Source organism: Agelaius tricolor, unplaced genomic scaffold (genome assembly GCF_023055355.1).
Source record: "Agelaius tricolor isolate 1412-34295 unplaced genomic scaffold, bAgeTri1.0.p SCAF_20, whole genome shotgun sequence".
NCBI lineage: Eukaryota > Metazoa > Chordata > Aves > Passeriformes > Icteridae > Agelaius > Agelaius tricolor.
The window spans coordinates 12,154,392-12,172,500 of NW_027269280.1; the positions used below are offsets into that span (position 1 = coordinate 12,154,392).

At 52.4% G+C, this 18,109-nt stretch overlaps 1 protein-coding gene across 3 annotated transcripts in view; it reads right to left on the minus strand.

The window, feature by feature from the left end:
- Window positions 1-18,109, minus strand: part of NOS1 (nitric oxide synthase 1) — an 88,135-nt gene extending 70,026 nt beyond the window's left edge. Inside the window, exon 1 of one of the 3 annotated variants that reach the window (XM_071445691.1) lies at window positions 18,000-18,109. The gene's annotated coding sequence lies outside the window, so the exon portion shown is untranslated. Of the gene's footprint in view, window positions 1-758; window positions 1,169-1,519; window positions 1,669-17,999 lie in introns of those variants that run through there. The other 2 variants (XM_071445690.1, XM_071445689.1) reach the window with 2 other exon arrangements.

The following is an 18,109-nucleotide window of genomic DNA, read 5'->3' on the forward strand; positions in this document are numbered from 1 at the left end:
CGTTTTGGGATCACCGGGAGCTCTGCTGCTGCCCGGAAATCCGCGGGAGCCAGGAGCAAAGTGTCCCTGTGGGAAGGGAGCCGGGGCCTGTCCGTGTCCTGTGCTCCCCCTGCGCCAGGGAGGAGCCCCAGGTCGCCTTTCCCACCCGCTGGAAGCCGTGAGTCAGCCGGGAAGGCAAGGGAAAGGCTTGGAGGCTCATAAACAGCTGAGGAGGCAGAGGGTGGGCTGCGAATGGAGAAGGTGGAGCGAGACCCTCCCCAGCACAGCCGCACCCCTGAGCCCCTTCCCCACTCAGCTCCTGGTGCCACAGCCGAGGCTGCGCCTTCCTCCCTCCGGCAAAAAGCGTCTGGGGACAGCAGGGAACGTGTCCCTGTCATCCTGCCTCGCCCCAGAGAGCAGCCCCCAGCTCTGGAGGAACCCCCCCATCCCCAGCCCCAGCCCTGCCCAGCCAGCCTCGTCCATGGAAGTTGCTTTCCCCTTTCCCACAGCTGGGAGCCGATTCAGGCGGCGCTGCCTGGGAAGTTATCCCCCAAAAACTGCTCGGGAGAGGCAAGAGCCGCCTCCCCGCCCCTCGCAGCGCTGCTGCCCGGTTCCCCCTCTCCTCTGGAAGCAGCTCAGCGCCGCTCGCTCCCGGCCATATGCTGCCAGAGGTTAGGGATAGAAACGGAATATAAACCCAGCGCTTAACGCCCAAATTTCCTTCCCAACCCGCCGCTCCCTCTGCTTCCCCTCTGCTGCTGCCCTTGTCCCTCACCCACCTCTCTTGGGGAGCTGCCGAGGAGCCGGAGCTCCCAGCTGGGGGATCCGCCGGGAATGTGAGGCTCAGGATGCTCGGCTCTCCCTGAGATCCTCGGGAACGCGTGGCCTCGGCACGGATCACACACACACGGATCACACACACACGGATCACACACATACACACGGATCACACACACACACAGGGATCACACACACACACAGGGATCACACACACACGGATCACACACACACGGATCACACACACAGGGATCACACACACACGGATCACACACACACACACGGATCACACACACGCGGATCACACACACGGGTTACACACACACACACACACAGGGATCACACACAAACACACACACGGGTCACGCACACACACAGGGATCACACACACGGATCACACACAAACACACACACACAGGGATCACACACACACACACACACACACACACAGGGATCACACGGATCACACACACACACAGACACAGGTCACACACACACACACACACACACAGGGATCACACGGATCACACACACACACAGACACAGGTCACACACACACACACACACACACAGGGATCACACGGATCACACACACACACAGGTCACACACACACACACACACACACACACACACGGATCACACACACACACAGACACAGGTCACACACACACACGGGTCACACAAACACACACACAGAGATCACACACACACGGGTCACACACACGCGGGTCACACACACAACATCCGCGGCTCGGGACTTACTGGGCTGCTCATTCCCCGCGGCTGGAAATGCGTGCGGAAGGGGATTAGAGCCCGCGGGCTGGAGGAAGGGCTGAACATTTATATTTATACCAAAGCTTTGGGAGCTGCGGAGCGCGCACACCCCGCACACACGCGCAGCAGCTGAGAGCGGGGTCTGGCACTGCCACTGCGGCGATTTGGGACAAATCCCAGGATTGTCTCTGCCCGTGCTCCAGTTTAGAGCGAGCGCCGATGCTGGGCTTTGCCTAGAGGTGGCAGTGAGCCTTCGCTCTTCGCTCTTCCCTTTTCCCGACCCCCGGCACAGCCTGGGAAGTCCCGGAGCTCTGTCGGGCTGGGGCAGGGTTGCTGTGACACGGGAGGGACCCCTCGGAACCCACGCACCCCCTGCGGGACGGGGCGATTCCTTGGCATCGTCCCCTCTGCACGGGGCAAAGGTTGGGGCTCATCGAAGCCAGGTTTGGAGCAAAACTGGGGTTTGATCAAATCCTCAAAACCTGGGAGTTCGTGGCCAGGGCAGGTCGCTTTTAAAACATCCCTGGGGCAGCTCCCAGCTCCTCCCTGCCCGTGACATTTTAGGGGAAAACTCTTTGTCCCCCACCTCCAGAAGGGACCAGGCAGAGCTGTGACAACGCGAAATATCCCAGCACGAACCCCAGCATCCAACAAGACACCTGTAAACCCCACCCAAAGCCACGTTTATGTCCCAAACCTCCCCGCCCTGGGGGTCAGAGTTGGAAAAAGCTGCTGGAAAGATTCCTTGGGAGCTCCTCTCCTCCTCCTCGGTACGAGGTGGGTGATGAAGAGTGATCTCTCTCTCTCACACGTGGGCACACACGCACGCAGCAAATCTAATAAAAAGATATTAGTCCGAGAGAATTTGGCTCCTGGCATTCAACTATCTCGAGCTTCATACAGACACCAAAGAAATGAGATTATGGGAGCACACAAACAAGAAATTCCAGGGGGATGAATTCATGTTTCATCGTTGTTACAGGGCAGGGAAGGACCTGTCTGTCTTCCCTTGCATTTCTTTTAAAATTCTACTTCAAAATATGAACCCCTTCCCTTCAAAAGTCACATTTCCTCCAGCCCCAAGCCCTGCCACCTTCCCATCAATATCCAAATTCCTCTCATTATCATTTTAAGGACGCGTTGAAGGCCTGACAAACACCCCAAAGTTCAAGGACTCCTTGTAAATCCGGGGTGTAATTTAGATTTGAAAAAGGCCTGCTTTGAAACGTCTCTCGGCAGCCTGAAAGGGGCTCGAGTCACTCCCGGGTTATTCAGATGCAAACCCTGTTCTGAAGCACAAGTGGCTGAGCTGAGCCCTCCCCAGCAGCTGGAGGTTGGGGGCAGATGCTTCGCAGCAGCAGCAGCAGCAGCAGAGCTCCACGACTCCACTGGAATCAGCGGAATCGAGATCATTAAAGCCAGCTAAAACCAGCAGCTTCCCAGGATTTTGTGCCATCTGAGCCCCTATTTCCAGCCCGCTCCTTCCCAGCGGGATCAGGCCCCCAAACGGCACCTTTGAACCTTTAGATCAATTCTTGGTGTAATTACAAAGCAGAAAAATCACTCTTGTGTCAACCTTAAGCAGTAAATTTCGTGGTTTAAATTGTTTTTTTTTCTTTTTTTTTTTTTTTTTTTTTTTTTTTTTTTTACTTTTCCAATGAAGTGACACATTTCTGAGGGCTGTGGGTTAAAGACTCTTTTGAAAAGCCCCAAATCCCTAATCCGGAGTGAAAAGTTATCGCTGGAGCACCTTGGGGTGGGTGGTGACAAACGCAGGAAAGGGCCGGGGCTCTGGGTAAATAGGGCCGGGGAGGAGTGGAGCAGCCTGACGAGCCTGATAAGCCAAATCTGCACAACATTCACTGCAAAAAAAACAGCACAAAGCAAACCCAAAGGCACAGAAACAGCTGCTGCCGACTTCTTCATTTCTAAAGAGGAGCAAGGAGGGAAAAAATAATATGATAAAAATAATCCACCACCAAGCAGCAAAGTGCCTGGTGCTGGCCTGCAGGGAGAGGCTCCAAATCCCTGCTCCCCCCAGACCCACTCCAATAAAATGTATATTTTATTATAAAATAAAATGTATATAAAATGTACCAGGGAATATAATAGGGAATTTGGGCATCCCACCAGGAGGAGGGAGCAGTGAGTAGGGTTAGGTGGGATTTTTGGGATGGAATTGTTCCCTGGGAGGGTGGGGAGGGGCCGGGATGGAATTCCCAGAGCAGCTGTGGCTGCCCCTGGATCCCTGGAATGTCCCAGGCCAGGCTGGACAGGGCTGGGAGCACCTGGGACAGTGGGAGGGGTCCCTGCCATGGGAATGGGATGAGCTTTAAGGTCCTTTCCCACCCAACCCATCCCATGGTTCCATTTCCCAGATTCCTCCAGCCTGGATGGAGCAGCAAAGAGCAAGGAGAAGGTGAGGGCAAATCCCAGCTCCCAAATCAATCCCAGCCCAGCAAAATAATAATAATAATAATAATAATAATAATAATAATAATAATAATAATAATAATAATAATAATAATAATAGTCATCATCATCATCATCGTCCTCATCATCATCATCATTCTTGAGTGATGTTCACCTCTAAACCATCCCAGTTTGGCTGATTCCAAACAGCTGCCATGGAGCTCTCCCAGCCCAACTCCCAAAAAAACACAGACAAACAAGAACTCAAGAAAAGTTGTCAGATTTTCCCCCTTTTTTCCCCCAAATCCAACAAAAAGCCTCTGCTCAGCCTTCCCACCAACCGAGGAGAAGTTTGCAGATGCTCTGTCAGGAATCTGGATTTATTCCTGGCGCTGCTTTAATGGGATATCGACACTGCTGGAATTTGAAGGTATTTAAACTTTTCAGTCCCCCAAACCACTTTGCTTTGAGCCAACAAACACCGACCTGGCCAGGAGAGCTCCCTGGGGAGCAGAGTGGAGGGTGGGTGGGATGGGATGAGCTTTAAACTCCCTCCATCCCAAACCATCCATGATCCCACTCTGGGCACCCCCAGATCTCCCTGCTCCCACCACTGGCAACTGGATCCTGCCCAGTTTGTGGTGGGAGGAGGTGAAATCCCGGGATATCCTGGTGGGAGGAGGTGAAATCCCGGGATATCCTGTTTCCCCGGGCCAGGAAAGCCCTGCCTGCTTTGATTTCCAGGCTTTCCTTGCAATTTAACGTCCTCCAGCTCTTTGGAATGGCTGATTCCAGACTGGGTCCTAGGAAAAACCTGGCCAGGGGGATGGACAGGCTGGACAGACACAGCCTCACAAGTTTTTCTGGGCTACTATGGGAAAATCAGGAACAGGAGGGAGGGGAGGTGCTCAGGGTACCAAGGAGAGCTGACATCTAAACCACTGTACTTTATTTTATTTTATTTTATTTTATTTTATTTTATTTTATTTTATTTATTTTATTTCATTTCATTTTGTTTCATTTTGTTTCATTTTTTGCAATTATTTTATGTTATTATTTTATTTTCGTTTTTAAATTTTATTTCATTTCATTTATTTTATTTTTTTTAATTTATTTTATTTTATTGTTTACATTTGATTTCATTTCATTCTATTTTAAAATTTTATTTATTTTATTTAATTTTTTTACAATCATTTTTAAAATTTAATTTAATTTATTTAATTTTTTTACAATTATTTTTAAAATTTAATTTATTTTATTTAATTTTTAAAAATTTATTTTATTTTATTGTTTACATTTGATTTCATTTAATTTCATTCTATTTTAAAATTTATTTTATTTTATTGTTTACATTTTATTTTATTTCATTTAGTTTAATTTAGTTTCATTTTATTTCATTTTATTCTGTTTTTAAAATTTTATTACTTTTCTTTTTAAAATTTTTTTTAAATTTTATTTTATTTTATGTTATTTTTAGCATTGTTATTTTCCCCTCCTCATCCCAGGGTGTTTTGCAGCAGGAGCAGCTGATGGGCTGGAAAAAGCTGGGAGCTGGGAGCACGAGGTGCCCATCCATGCAGCCCAAGGGAGGGATTGGAGGCTAAAAACACAGAAAACAGGAAAAACAACCTTGGACCAGCAAAGCACAGCCCATGAAAGGCTGGAAAAGAACCAATTCCTCCCCAATTCCCATTTAAAAATGGGGAATAAAGGCACAGAAAGGACCAGGGTTTGCAGGGGCCAAACTTCAAAGGGAAAAATAAAAACATTGAAACATTTTTCTTTTCTTTTCTCACCTGGATGAGAGACAGAGCCCAGGGGTTTCCAGGACCACCAGGAATTTCTGGAAACCTCTCACCCCAGTGGTGCAGCACAGGCAGAGGAACCTTTGGCAAACCAAGAGCTTCTGTTTGCCACAGACAGAAAAAATCAGAGCAAGAAGGACCAGGAGGAAAAGCAGCAAACCCTGAACACGACCAGGATCAAGCAAGGAAAAAACTCTTACAAAATACTGGATTTCTCCCTGCCTGGAGCATTCCCAACCCCACTCTGCTCCCCAGGGAGGCTTCTCAGTCTGGGGTGAAAAGAGAGAAATTTGGGGAGTTTGGGGACACCTGAAGGCAGAAGGGAGAGTGAGGGAGGGGATGCAGAGCTGGGATTGCAGTGGGGCACTGCTGGGACCTGGGCTGGCACTGCCACAGAAATGGAGCCAGCCCTGGGCAGCTCAGGAGGGACCTGGAGCTGCTGGAGAGAGCCCAGAGGAGGCCATGGAGATGCTCCAAGGGCTGGAGCCCCTCTGCTCTGGAGCTGGGGCTGCCCCTGGATCCCTGGAATGTCCAAGGCCAGGCTGGACATTGGGGCTGGGAGCAGCCTGGGACAGTGGGAGGTGTCCCTGCCATGGCAGGGGTGGCACTGGGTGATCCTGTGGGAATCTCTGTGGTCCTCAGGCCACCCATCCCTCTGCTCTGGAGCCAGGCTGGGAGAGCTGGGGGTGCTCACCTGGAGAGGAGAAGGCTCCAGGGACACCTCAGAGCCCCTTGCAGGGCCTAAAGGGGCTCCAGGAGAGCTGCAGAGGGACTGGGGACAAGGGATGGAGGGACAGGACACAGGGAATGGCTCCCACTGCCAGAGGGCAGGGCTGGATGGGATATTGGGAATTAGGAATTGTTCCCTGGCAGGGTGGGCAGGCCCTGGCACAGGTGCCCAGAGCAGCTGGGGCTGCCCCTGGATCCCTGGCAGTGCCCAAGGCCAGGCTGGACACTGGGGCTGGGAGCAGCCTGGGACAGTGGGAGGGGTCCCTGCCATGGCAGGGGTGGAATGGGATGGGATTTAAGGGCCTGATGGTCTCTGAGCAGATCCCAGTCCTTGCCAGGGGTTTTCACTTGAACCCCAGAATGTGCCCATTCTCCTCTGCCCTGGCTTCACCCAGTGCCAAAAATGTCCCGGGGATGGAGCAGGACAGGATCAGAGCTGCCCCAGCCCAGGGTGATGATCACACATCAGGAAGTGCTGACTGCTCCCTGCTGCAGCTGCAAATCAGCATAAACCCCCTTTGGACACCTCCTGGTGTAATTCCCCTCTCCCACCAGGAAATCCCCCCTCTCCAGAGCCTGTTTTCCCCTCACAGCTCCTTCCCCTTCCCTCTCCAGCATCCTGCTGCTCCCTGAAGAAGTCTCTCCTGCCTTCTCCAGATTTTGGAATGCTAACACCACCTCAGAGTTGTTTTTCTTGCTCTCAGGGGAGGCCAGGGCAGCCTCTGGCCCCGAGCTGCTGTCCCAGAGTGCAGGAATGAGCCACAAGGACCAGAGCTCTGCAAACCTCCCCTGCAGCCCAGAGAGAGCAGCCTGAGCCAGGCTCCCCCCTCCTCTTCTTCTTTCTCTCTCTTTATTTTTCCTCCTCTCCCCGAGCTCCTATTCCCAGTGGCCAAGAACATTTAGTCTGGCCGGGAAAAGGAAATCTCATTACAGAATTATGGTTCATTTAGCAGGTCCCACTGGAAGCCCTGCAATAACCACTGCCTTCCTAACAGGATTAGCCAGTGTCTGAACCTCCCGCTCTCCCTGCAGCCACCTCCCTGCCCAAAAAACCCCAAAAAACCCCAAACAGCCACAGAAAAACGTGATTCAGGTGGGTACAGGGAGGGCAAGATTGAGGGGAGCTGAAGGTGGAGAATTTGTTGGTGGGAAGGGGGGTGCTGCCAGCAGAGGTTTGAACAGGTTATCCCAGAGTTATCCCACAGTTATCCCAAATTATCCCAGAGTTTTATCCCAAATTATCCCAGAGTTATCCCACAGTTAACCCAAATTATCCCAGAGTTTTATCCCAAATTATCCCAGAGTTATCCCAGAGTTATCCCACAGTTATCCCAGACTTATTCCAGATTTATCTCAGATTATCCCAGAGTTATCTGAGTTATCCCAGAGTAACCCCAGAGTTATCCCACAGTTATTCCAGACTTATCCCATACTTATCCCAGAGTTATCCTGGATTTATCCCAGAGTTATCCCAGAGTAATCCCACAGTTATTCCAGACTTATCCCACAGTTATCCAGATTTATCCCAGAGTTATTCCAGATTTATCCCAGAGGTATTCCAGAGTTATCCCAGAGTTTCCCCAGAGTTATCCCAGACTTATCCCACAGTTATCCAGATTTATCTAAATTATTCCAGACTTACCCCAGACTTATCCCAGAATTGTCCCAGAAATATCCCAGAATTACTCCAGAGTTACCCCAGAGTTATCCCAGAGTTATCCCAGAATTATCTCAGATTTATCCCAGATTTATCCCAGGTTTATCCCAGATTTATCCCAGACTTATCCCACTTGCAAATCCCACTTTTCTTTGCTGTCTTGGCCCCTCCCAAGCTGCCCATTCTCCCCAGAGGTGGGAACTGGGGATATTGATGTTGGAAGCACCAGGGACACCCTGGATTACCCAAATCCTGCTGGGAATTCCCTGCCTGCTGCTCCCAAAGCAGGATCCAGGTGCTCCTGGAAGCTGCTTCAGCTTCTCCTGGCATCAGTCTGGGAGTCTGCACAGCTTTTGTTTGGAATCTACAACACTAGAATCTAGAATCTACAACATTCTTCTAGCTGGAATCTACAATTCCAGGGATCTGCTCTTATTATGAGGGTGGGAAAATATAAACCAGAGGAGAAGGTGAAGGAAAAAGCCAAATTTTGTGGGGCCAGCAGAACAGCCCAGCCCAGGCTGAAATGCCTCTGCTCTTCCCATCCCTGTCCCTACTAAGAGCCAGGAAAATGGGGTCAAAGAGCAATAAATTGGGTGTAGAGCCATGAAACCACCCCTGCTCTGGGTTTTCCTGCTCTCTGCTCCCTCCTTCCCTCCTGTCCTCCCACAATTTTCACTCTGGGCTGGTGGGGCCAAACCCAGGAGATCCCCATGGCCACGCTGGGTCACACCTGGAGGGGACACAGGAGCTGTCCCCAGCAGGCTGAGGGTGGCACAGGCAGCTCAGCCCGGCTCTGTGCTGGGTCCTGAGCAGGGAGGAAGCAGCAGGAACAGGGAAATGTTCTACAGCAGCAGCAGGAACAGGGAAATGTTCTACAGCAGGAGGAACAGGGAAATGTTCTACAGCAGCTGCTGGAAGTTCTCAGCAGCAGGAACAGGGAAATGTTGTCCTGCAGCAGCAGGAACAGGGAAATGTTGTCCTGCAGCAGCTGCTGGAAGTGTCTGAGCAGCAGGAACACGGAAATGTTCTACAGGAACTGCTGGAAGTGTCTGAGCAGCAGGAATAGGAAAATGTTGTCCTGCAGCTGCTGCTGGAAGGTCTCAGCAGCAGGAACAGGGAAATGTTGTCCTGCAGCAGCTGCTGGAAGGTCTCAGCAGCCCCATCCCTCCAGGTGTTCCCTGGGAAAGGCTCCAGACAGGAGCAGGATTTGCCTGGATTTCCTCCCCTCAGAGCAGGGAGAGGTTTCATCAAAAGGAATTGGGGTGTTCTTATTAAAACAGGACATTTTTGCACCAAGTTTGCCAGGACTGGGCTCTCTTCACTCTGCCTTACTCCATCCTAACCCTCCTCATCCTCGCTCCTTCCCTGCTCTGCTCCCTACCCCAACTCTCATGGAAAAAGGGGAATTATTTCCTCAGCCCCAGTGCCCAGGACAGCCCAGAGCTGTGGGGTCACTGCCCCTGGAGTGTCCCTGTGTGGGGCTCTCCATGGAGACTCCCTGGGGGTGTCCAGGGACCCTCCCCACATCCCCACTTTATCCTAAAACAGTCCCCACCCTGCCCTTGAGGGGCCCACACTGTCAGGTGAGGAAATAATTAATGCACACGCTAATTAAGAACTGTGAGTGTGATCAAGGATTGCTGCTGAGCACAAAAACGCATCCAAAGAGATTCCTGAACAAGAGCTGGTCCCCCAATTCTGCCTCAGCACACATAGGGTATTATCAAGCTATTATTATTATTATTATTATTATTATTATTATTATTATTATTATTATCATTATCATCATTATCATCATTATCATCATTATCATCATTATTATATTTCTACAATAAATATATAAATATATAAATACAAAGAGAACATAATAAAAATATAATGAATATAATAAATATAATAAATATATAAAATATATTAAAATGCAAAATATATAAAGCATAAAAATTTTGATAAATAAAATATATTAATATTATTATATATGCTAATATATAATATTTAAAAATATATAATATATTTTATATATTATATAATATAATATTTTGTTTTATTATAATATAATATAATATTTATATATAAAAACATATGTTTTATATATGTATATATATGTATATATATGTATATGTATATTTTATATCTATATAATATAAAGCAAGAGGTGGTCATACTTTTGGGGTAGGTAACTCTGGGATGGAGCGAGGTGTTAATTACAATTAAAACCAAATTCAGCCCTGCAGAGTTCACCCCTCACGTGAGAGTTGCCCTGAGGTTTATCAGCTCCAAGGTCCCACCGAATTCCCCTCCCTGCAGGGATTCCAGAGCCTGTCCTGGTGTCCCCACCCTGCTTCCCCTCAGGAATGGTTCAGGTTGTGTTTGTGGGGAACCACCACGGGATTTTGGGGGACACCAACCCCATTCCACCCAGAAGGAGCAGCAACTCCGTTTCCCCCTGGAATTTCTGCACCACTCAAACTTCTGCTAAAATGTGAATTTATTCCCTGCTTTTCCCAGCCCAGCCCCGGAGCTCGGTGTTTGCTCCCACCTGGATGCTGGGAAGGAGCCGGGGATGCTGAGACGCCTCATTAGGAGGGAATAAAGGCCGGGCTGGGTTGTTTTTCTCAGGGCCGTGCCCTGCGGCTCCCACGCTGTTCCAGCAGAGCTTCTGCAGCGCTAACAAGGCTCTGCCCGGAGCTGCGGGGTGCGGCGGGCAGGGGTCAAGGGCTGGGGGCAGCAGCAGCAGCACTTGGTGCCCACGGGGTGCCAGGGGAAGGACCTCAGGAGGGCAAACCTGGGGTGAAAATTGTGGGAAGAGAGGAGGGAGGGAGGATGCAGAGAGCAGGGAAAGTTTCCCTCAGGGACACTCAGGAATTCAGATTGCAGCATCTCCTGAAGCCAAGAGCTGGGGCCCAGAGGCGTTTCTGGAGCTAATGGGAGCACAGGGGTTGGGATTGTCCTGCCGGGAGGGTGCACAGCCCTGCTGTCACAGACAGCTTTTATGGAAAATCCTTTCCTTAGGATTTTTCCTCCTGAGAAGCTGAGAGGCCTCAGGAACAAAATGTAACCAATGGTTATCTGCTGCTGTGGAATGCAACAGGTGCATCTGGGATTGGTCCATGTTGGATGTTTGTAATGAATGGCCAATCACAGCCCAGCTGGCTCGGACAGAGAGCTGAGCCACAAGCCTTTGTTATCATTCTTTGCTATTCTATTCTTAGCCAGCCTTCTGAGATGAAACCTTTTCTTCTATTCTTTTAGTATAGTTTTAATGTAATATATATCATAAAACAATAAATCAGCCTTCTGAAGCATGGAGTCAGATCCTCATCTCTTCCCCAGTCCAAGAACCCCTGTGAGCATGGTCACACCCTGCTCCAGCCCCTCCAGCACAGAGGGATCCTCTGGGATCCTCAGCTGCCTCCAGCTGGAAGGAAAAGTCACAGTATCATCCTTATTTTCATTTCAAAGCAGGGTCATTGTTGACCTCGGTGCTCCCAGGGCTGGCCCAGCCTTGCCAGGGGGGCAGTGCCAGGGAGGGCTGGCAGCATCCAGGACGGGGCAGCACCTGCAGAACCAGGTGATGTCTCCCTGTCCCTCTGTTCAGAAATGTTGGGATATTGGGACACAAGACAGATGATGGACTTTGGGTCTGGAGATTGGGTAACAGAATGCCTTGGCATCCTGGAACTTTGAGGATTGCAAGATTCAATCAGACAGGTTTAGCAGAAAAAGAAAATTTCATTAAACTCTGCAAGCAAGGGATGTTGTAATATGCATAAGTTTGTGTGTATGATTTTAACCTAATCCTTATAGTAAACATTACCAGTCTTCCTAAAGCAGCAGGTAAGCCTTGGCAGTCTCTGGTTACTGACCCATCTGTCAGGGGGCAGCCTGAGCCCTGCCACAGCTCCAGGACAGGGATCTCATCCCTCAGGACACGAATCCCTGTTGTGCCCCTCAGCCTGGCTTTGGGGAGGGTTTTTATCCCCTTTTCCTTGAGCTGGCACAGAGCTGTGGGTGCCCAGCCTCGCCCTGAGCACCATCCCCAGCACTGCTCTGGACAGGAATGCCACTGGGAGAACTGGGAATGAACACATCCCACCTCTGGGATTCACTGGGAATGAACACATCCCACCTTTGGGATGTCACTGGGAGAATGTCACTGGGAATGAACACATCCCACCTCTGGGATTCACTGGGAATGAACACATCCCACCTTTGGGATGTCACTGGGAGAACTGGGAATGAACACATCCCGCCTTTGGGATGTCACTGGGAGAATGTCACTGGGAATGAACACTTCCCACCTCTGGGATGTCACTGGGAGAACTGGGAATGAACACATCCCACCTTTGGGATGTCACTGGGAATGAACACATCCCACCTTTGGGATGTCACTGGGAGAACTGGGAATGAACATATCCCACCTCTGGGATGTCACTGCGACTGAACACATCCCAACTTTGGGATGTCACTGGGAGAATGTCACTGGGAATGAACATATCCCACCTCTGGGATGTCACTAGGACTGAACACATCCCACCTTTTAGCAGGGCACAACAACCACAGGGGAGAGCAGGTCCTGATACCCAAAGTGTCCCTGCAGCTCCCCCCCCCGCCTTTCCCCTTCCCCTCTCTCCCTGTTTGTTTATTTGGCCATCCAAGCTTCCAGCAGCAGCAACGGGGTCTGGAAACCCAAAACTTCCCCTGGGGAAGAAGTTCTGGCATGCAGCAGCCAAGTCAGGAGACTCTGGGAAGTTGCTCCGAGCCTGTCTCATCTCAGGGCTTGACATATCACTGCTGTCCATTTCCCTTCCCAAGGAAATCTGATTTGTTCCAAAGTTTATAGTTTCAGTGACCTAATCCCAGCATAGTTGTTCCTGTTTCCCTTTAATTTACTGCTGCAGCTTGTATTAATTGATGGATTGCAGAGGGTTTGAGCCGAGCTAATTGTTTTAGGAACAGAAAAAAAAAAAAAAAGAAAAAAAAAAAAGGAGAAAGAAAGGGAGATGTGAGGTCCCTTAGTGGATTATGGAGGGATTCAGAGGGGGAAGCAGCAGCCACCAGGAAAAAGCTCCAAACAGGAGCAACTCTCCTGCAGAGGGGGAGGCTCTCCACAGCCAGAAATAACTTCCCTGGGATGGCCCTGGAGTGGAGAGCAGGGCTGGGATGGTCCCTGTGCTTCACCCCACTGCTCTGAGGAGCTGCTCCTGCCCCTGGGGGATGCTGAGGACCAGAGGAGCTCGGGAAAAAGGGAAATGTCATCACCCTGCATCCAGCAGGGATGCACAGGCTGCTCTGAGGAGGGGATGGAGCAAATCCTGTGAAGGATCCCACCTGTGATGGGTGTGGGAGTCACTGGGAGCTGCCAGCAGGGATTTGGCAGGTGTAAATCGTGGCCAGTGGCCCTGATCTGGTCCCAGGAGAGGGGAGGGGCTCTGTGGATCAGGAACAGCAGCTCAGGCTGTGAGAGCTCACTTTGGCCAGGCCTTGACAGCCCTGTGGTACCAGAGAATGGAATCATGGAATGGTTTGGGTTGGAAAGGACATAAAGCCCACCCCATTCCTGCCCTGCCATGGCCAGGGACACCTTCTACCATCCCAGGCTGCTCCAAGCCCCAGTGTCCAACCTGGCCCTGGACATTCCAGGGATGGAGCAGCCACCCCTCACCAGCCTCATCCTAAAAACCTCTTCCTTGTATCTCATCCACATCAACCCTGTCCCAGCTCAAAACTGGGAGTTAGGTGCTGGGTCCAGCCCCATGGAATCCTGCGGCAATCCTGGAGGATTTGGGATCTCTTCTGCCCTCCCTCATTTCCTTGCTCCATCCCTTCCACCCCTCCCCATCTCCCCCAAGAGAACCAAAGCAGGAACAAACCCAGGGCCTCTTTGAGCAGGGAATCCTTTTGGTGTTGGGGGTGCAAGGAGGGGACACCCCAGAGGAAATCCCAGCTCCCAGGACCCCCAATACCCTCTGAACCACAGCACCACCAAAGCATTGAAGTTTTCCAGGCCAAGAACACTCTCCTTGCTGTTTCCCTGGCCAAACCCCCCTTTCCCATAAATCAGCCCAGGCTCTTTCAGCACGGCTCTCTCTCGCAGAGAGGTTGATTTATTCAGGAGCAACACAGGGAGTTTCCAGATTCACACTAATTGCTCTCCCAAATTACTTAATAGTTGAAATTGCAGCCCTCTCTTTGGAAATCATCTCAGACAGCTCAATAAAAAACTATCAGCGGAGAGACAACTGCAAATTGATAAAGTCTTTGAGACGAGGGTAATATCATTGTTGTCTGGCAAATTTATTCGTCTGAAACCCAAACGAGGAGGATAAACAGCCTCGCTCGGCGAGGAGGACACCGCCCGCTACCGAGTTGCTCAATTCTCTCTTCCAGAACGGCTCTGATTACTCGGAGAGAGCAGCAGCGCTGCCGAAACCAGGCAGGCACAGCCAATAAACCGCTCCAGCCCTCCCCTCGCCGAGGAGAAACAGAATTTAAAAGAAATGTAATAATAATTATAATAATAACAACAACAAGAGGAGTGCTGGTGCGGGTTCTGGCGGGAGGCAGGGGCTGCTGCTCCCCTCGGGGCTGTGGATTCGGGAGCTGGCTGCTGGCCACAGAGCTCCCGCGGGCTGGAAATTGTCACCCAGGAGGGAAGGGGAAAACTTGGCTCATTTTGGCCGCTTCCCAATTTCCCGGCCGCTCCGGGGGAGGGAGGGAGGGAGGGCAGGGGGGGCAAGGGGAGAGCCCGAGGTGTGGGGGGCTCCCGGTGGGGCTCGGCCCCATCGAGGAGGCTTCGAGGGGCAGCACCAAGAGAGTGGGAGCCCAGGAAGAGCCAGGGGTGTTTTGGGGGTGCTGAGCGGGATGGGCAATGCGGGAGCATCACTGCAGTGCCAGGGTTTGGGCTCTCCCGTTTTGGGAGCATCACTGCCGTGCCAGGGTTTGGGGTTCTCCCATTTTGGGAACATCTCCTCTACCATGCAGGGTTTGGGTCTCCCCCATTCTGGGAACATCATTGCCGTGCCAGGTTTTGGGGTTCTCCCATTTTGGGGGCATCACCTCTACTGTGCAAGGTTTTGGGGCTCCCCCATTCTGGGAGCATTACTGCCATGCAAGGTTTTGGAGCTCCCCAATTTTGGGAACATCTCCTTTGCCATGCAAGATTTGGGGCTCCCACATTTTGGGAGCACCACCTCTACCGTGCCAGGTTTTGGGGTTCTCCCATTTTGGGAGCATCACTGCCATGCAAGGTTTTGGAGCTCCCCAATTTTGGGAGCATCACTGCCATGCAAGGTTTTGGAGCTCCCCAATTTTGGGAGCACCTCCTGTGCCATGCAAGGTTTTGGAGTTCTCTCATTTTGGGAGCATCTCCTCTGCCATGCAGGGTTTGGGGCTCTCCCATTTGGGAACATCACCTCTACCATGCCAGGTTTTGGGGTTCCCCCCTCTTGGGAACATCACTGCCATGCAGGGTTTGGGGCTCTCCCATTTTGGGAGCATCTCCTCTGATGTGTAAGGTTTTGGGGTTCCCTCATTTTGGGAACAATTCCTCTACCATGCAGGGTTTGGGGCTCCCCCATTTTGGAAGCACCACTGCCGTGCCAGGTTTTGGGGTTCCCCCATTTTGGGAGCATCACCTCTGCCGTGTGATTTTGGGGCAGTCTGGTGTCAGGAGGGACCTCAGGCTCCCCATTCCGGGGTGACCCCACATGCTGACAGTGACAGCCCCCCTGTCCCACCCCTCCGAGCCCATGGCACAGCCCCCTGCCCTCTGGGAGCCCAAAAAGCTGCTCCTTTCTCCTGCTTTTAAATCCATTTCTGCAAGGTTTGGCAGGAGGGGGGTGGGGGAACAGGGTCATTGTCACCACTGACTGACGGGCACCGCTCCAGACCCACAAAGTTCCTCCCCTCCATCCCCAGCCCGGGGCATCACACCAGGAACAGCAACCAGAAACCCCTCTGGGCTGGGCCCGGGGCTCAAATGCAAAACACTCAACGGAGAGACCCCAAAACCCCCCAGTTTTTCCCCAGAGAGCAGCGTGGCAGCGAGAGGGTTACGAGGAGCCGCTGCCCAGCACGGTGCCAGGAGCCACAGGGATCTGAGAGCCAGCCCGGCCGATGGCTGCCATCTGCTCCTGGCACCTCGTGTCACTGCCGGCAGCGGGGGGAAAACCATCCCAAAGCCCCAAAGCGGCCCCAAAGCGGCCCCAAAGCGGCCCCAGCCCTCCGAGCCCTCCCGGGGAGCGGCACAGGGAGCACGGAGCTGCCACACGGCCGGGGGGACACGCAGGGACACATCCAAGCTGCTGGAGCCCTCTGGGCTCTTTAAAGAGCTGTGAGAGCCGCACAGCCAGGGCCGTGTCCCCCCTGTCCTCTGTGGGGTGGCCGGGGACAGGGAAACGGGGAGGGTGCGGCGGAGCCTGTGGGGTCCCCATGAAGCTTTTCCTCACTCCTGGCACCCAAAGGTGCCCCAAAAGCAACAATTCCTGCAGAAAGCCCAGCCCCCAGCCGTGCCCCGTGCCCCGAGGAGCTGCGGAGGGGGGAGACTGAGGTGGCAGTGCCACCTTAAAGGGCACTGGCTGCCACCCGCGGGGCCAGGGCTTTGATGGCATCGCGGGCACGGGGAAGAGCAGCTCGGAGATCCATCCCCATCCCTCCGGGAAGGCGTCCAAGGGAGGCAGAGCGGGCAATGGGAGCGGGGAGCGGGCGAGCGGCGGCGCAGAGCCCCGGCCGGGTGACCCCGGGGAGAGCGGCCGCGTTTCCTGACCCGCATCCCAACCCCCCCTCGGGGCTCGGGGAAAGAAAAACCCTTTAAAAAAATAAATAAAAAAGAAGTCTCATTCATCATTCAGCCTCTGTTTGTTTTCTGCACTCCGCTAAGCTCAAACAAGCAAAACAGATTAGCTGGGCTCATTTGTTTCCTACTTAATTACACCTCTTCGGTGCTGATGTAATATTTCAAGATTTGGGTTGCTAAGGCTGAAAATCCACCTGCCCCCCTCCCACACCCACCTTGGCTTTTCATTCCCATCATGAAAAAGCCCAGATGGAGAATTTTTTTTTCGAAAAAACTCCTAATTATTGAGGAATTCAAGGCTCTGAATGCAGAAGCTGCCAGCGAGCGCTCAGGTTGTCAGAAGCAGATGGACGCCAGCTCCAGCTTTTGATCACAGCCTCGGAACCCCTCCCCAAAAAAACAGCGGGAAGGGGGGGAAGGACCCCGCATCTGCAGGCGCACACGGCCGCGGATAACTTTAGTCATCCCCCCTCCCTCTCCAGGATTGCTTTGGCATCAATAGGACTTCCCAGGAAGCCGGAGCAGCTGCGGTGCCGACGCAGTTTGCAGGATGAGCTCGGCGCTGGAGGAAGGAGCGCACGCCTCCCCGCAGGAGATCCTTCCCTTTCCTTCGGGTGCTTTTCCTTCCCCTTCCCCACACCTCCGCAGGTGCCCCAAATCTGCCGTGCTGTGCCCAGGGCAGAGCACGGCCCTGCCAGCCCATGCCCGGAGGAGAAGCTGGAGGTGCCCAGGTGGAGAAAGGCGCACCTGGAGGGGTTTTTAGGGCTGTCACGATCCTAAAAGGGGTCCCGCAGAGCCCCCAGCCAGGATGGCGCTGCCGACCTGCTCCGGGTGCTGGCACCATCCCCAGCCCACCCCACCAAAGGTGTCTCCGAAGCGAGGAACAAACAGAGCCGGGAGATCGGGAACGATCCCCCCGTGATGCTTCCCAGCAGGAATCCCAACAAATCCCCCCCGGTGCCGTCCCGAGCAGAACACTCCTGGAAAACACCACAACTCCCGCTGGGACATTGGGAGCCACCCCGAGCCACCTCCCCGCAGGGTCCCCTTGGTCCCCAGCCTTACTTGGGTCCGGAGGGAGGCGCGGAGAGGCCCCCGGGCAGCGCCCCCCGCTCGCCCCCGCCGCAGCCCCGGGCTCCCAGCGAGCAAAAGGCGCACACCGAGGCCATGGCTCG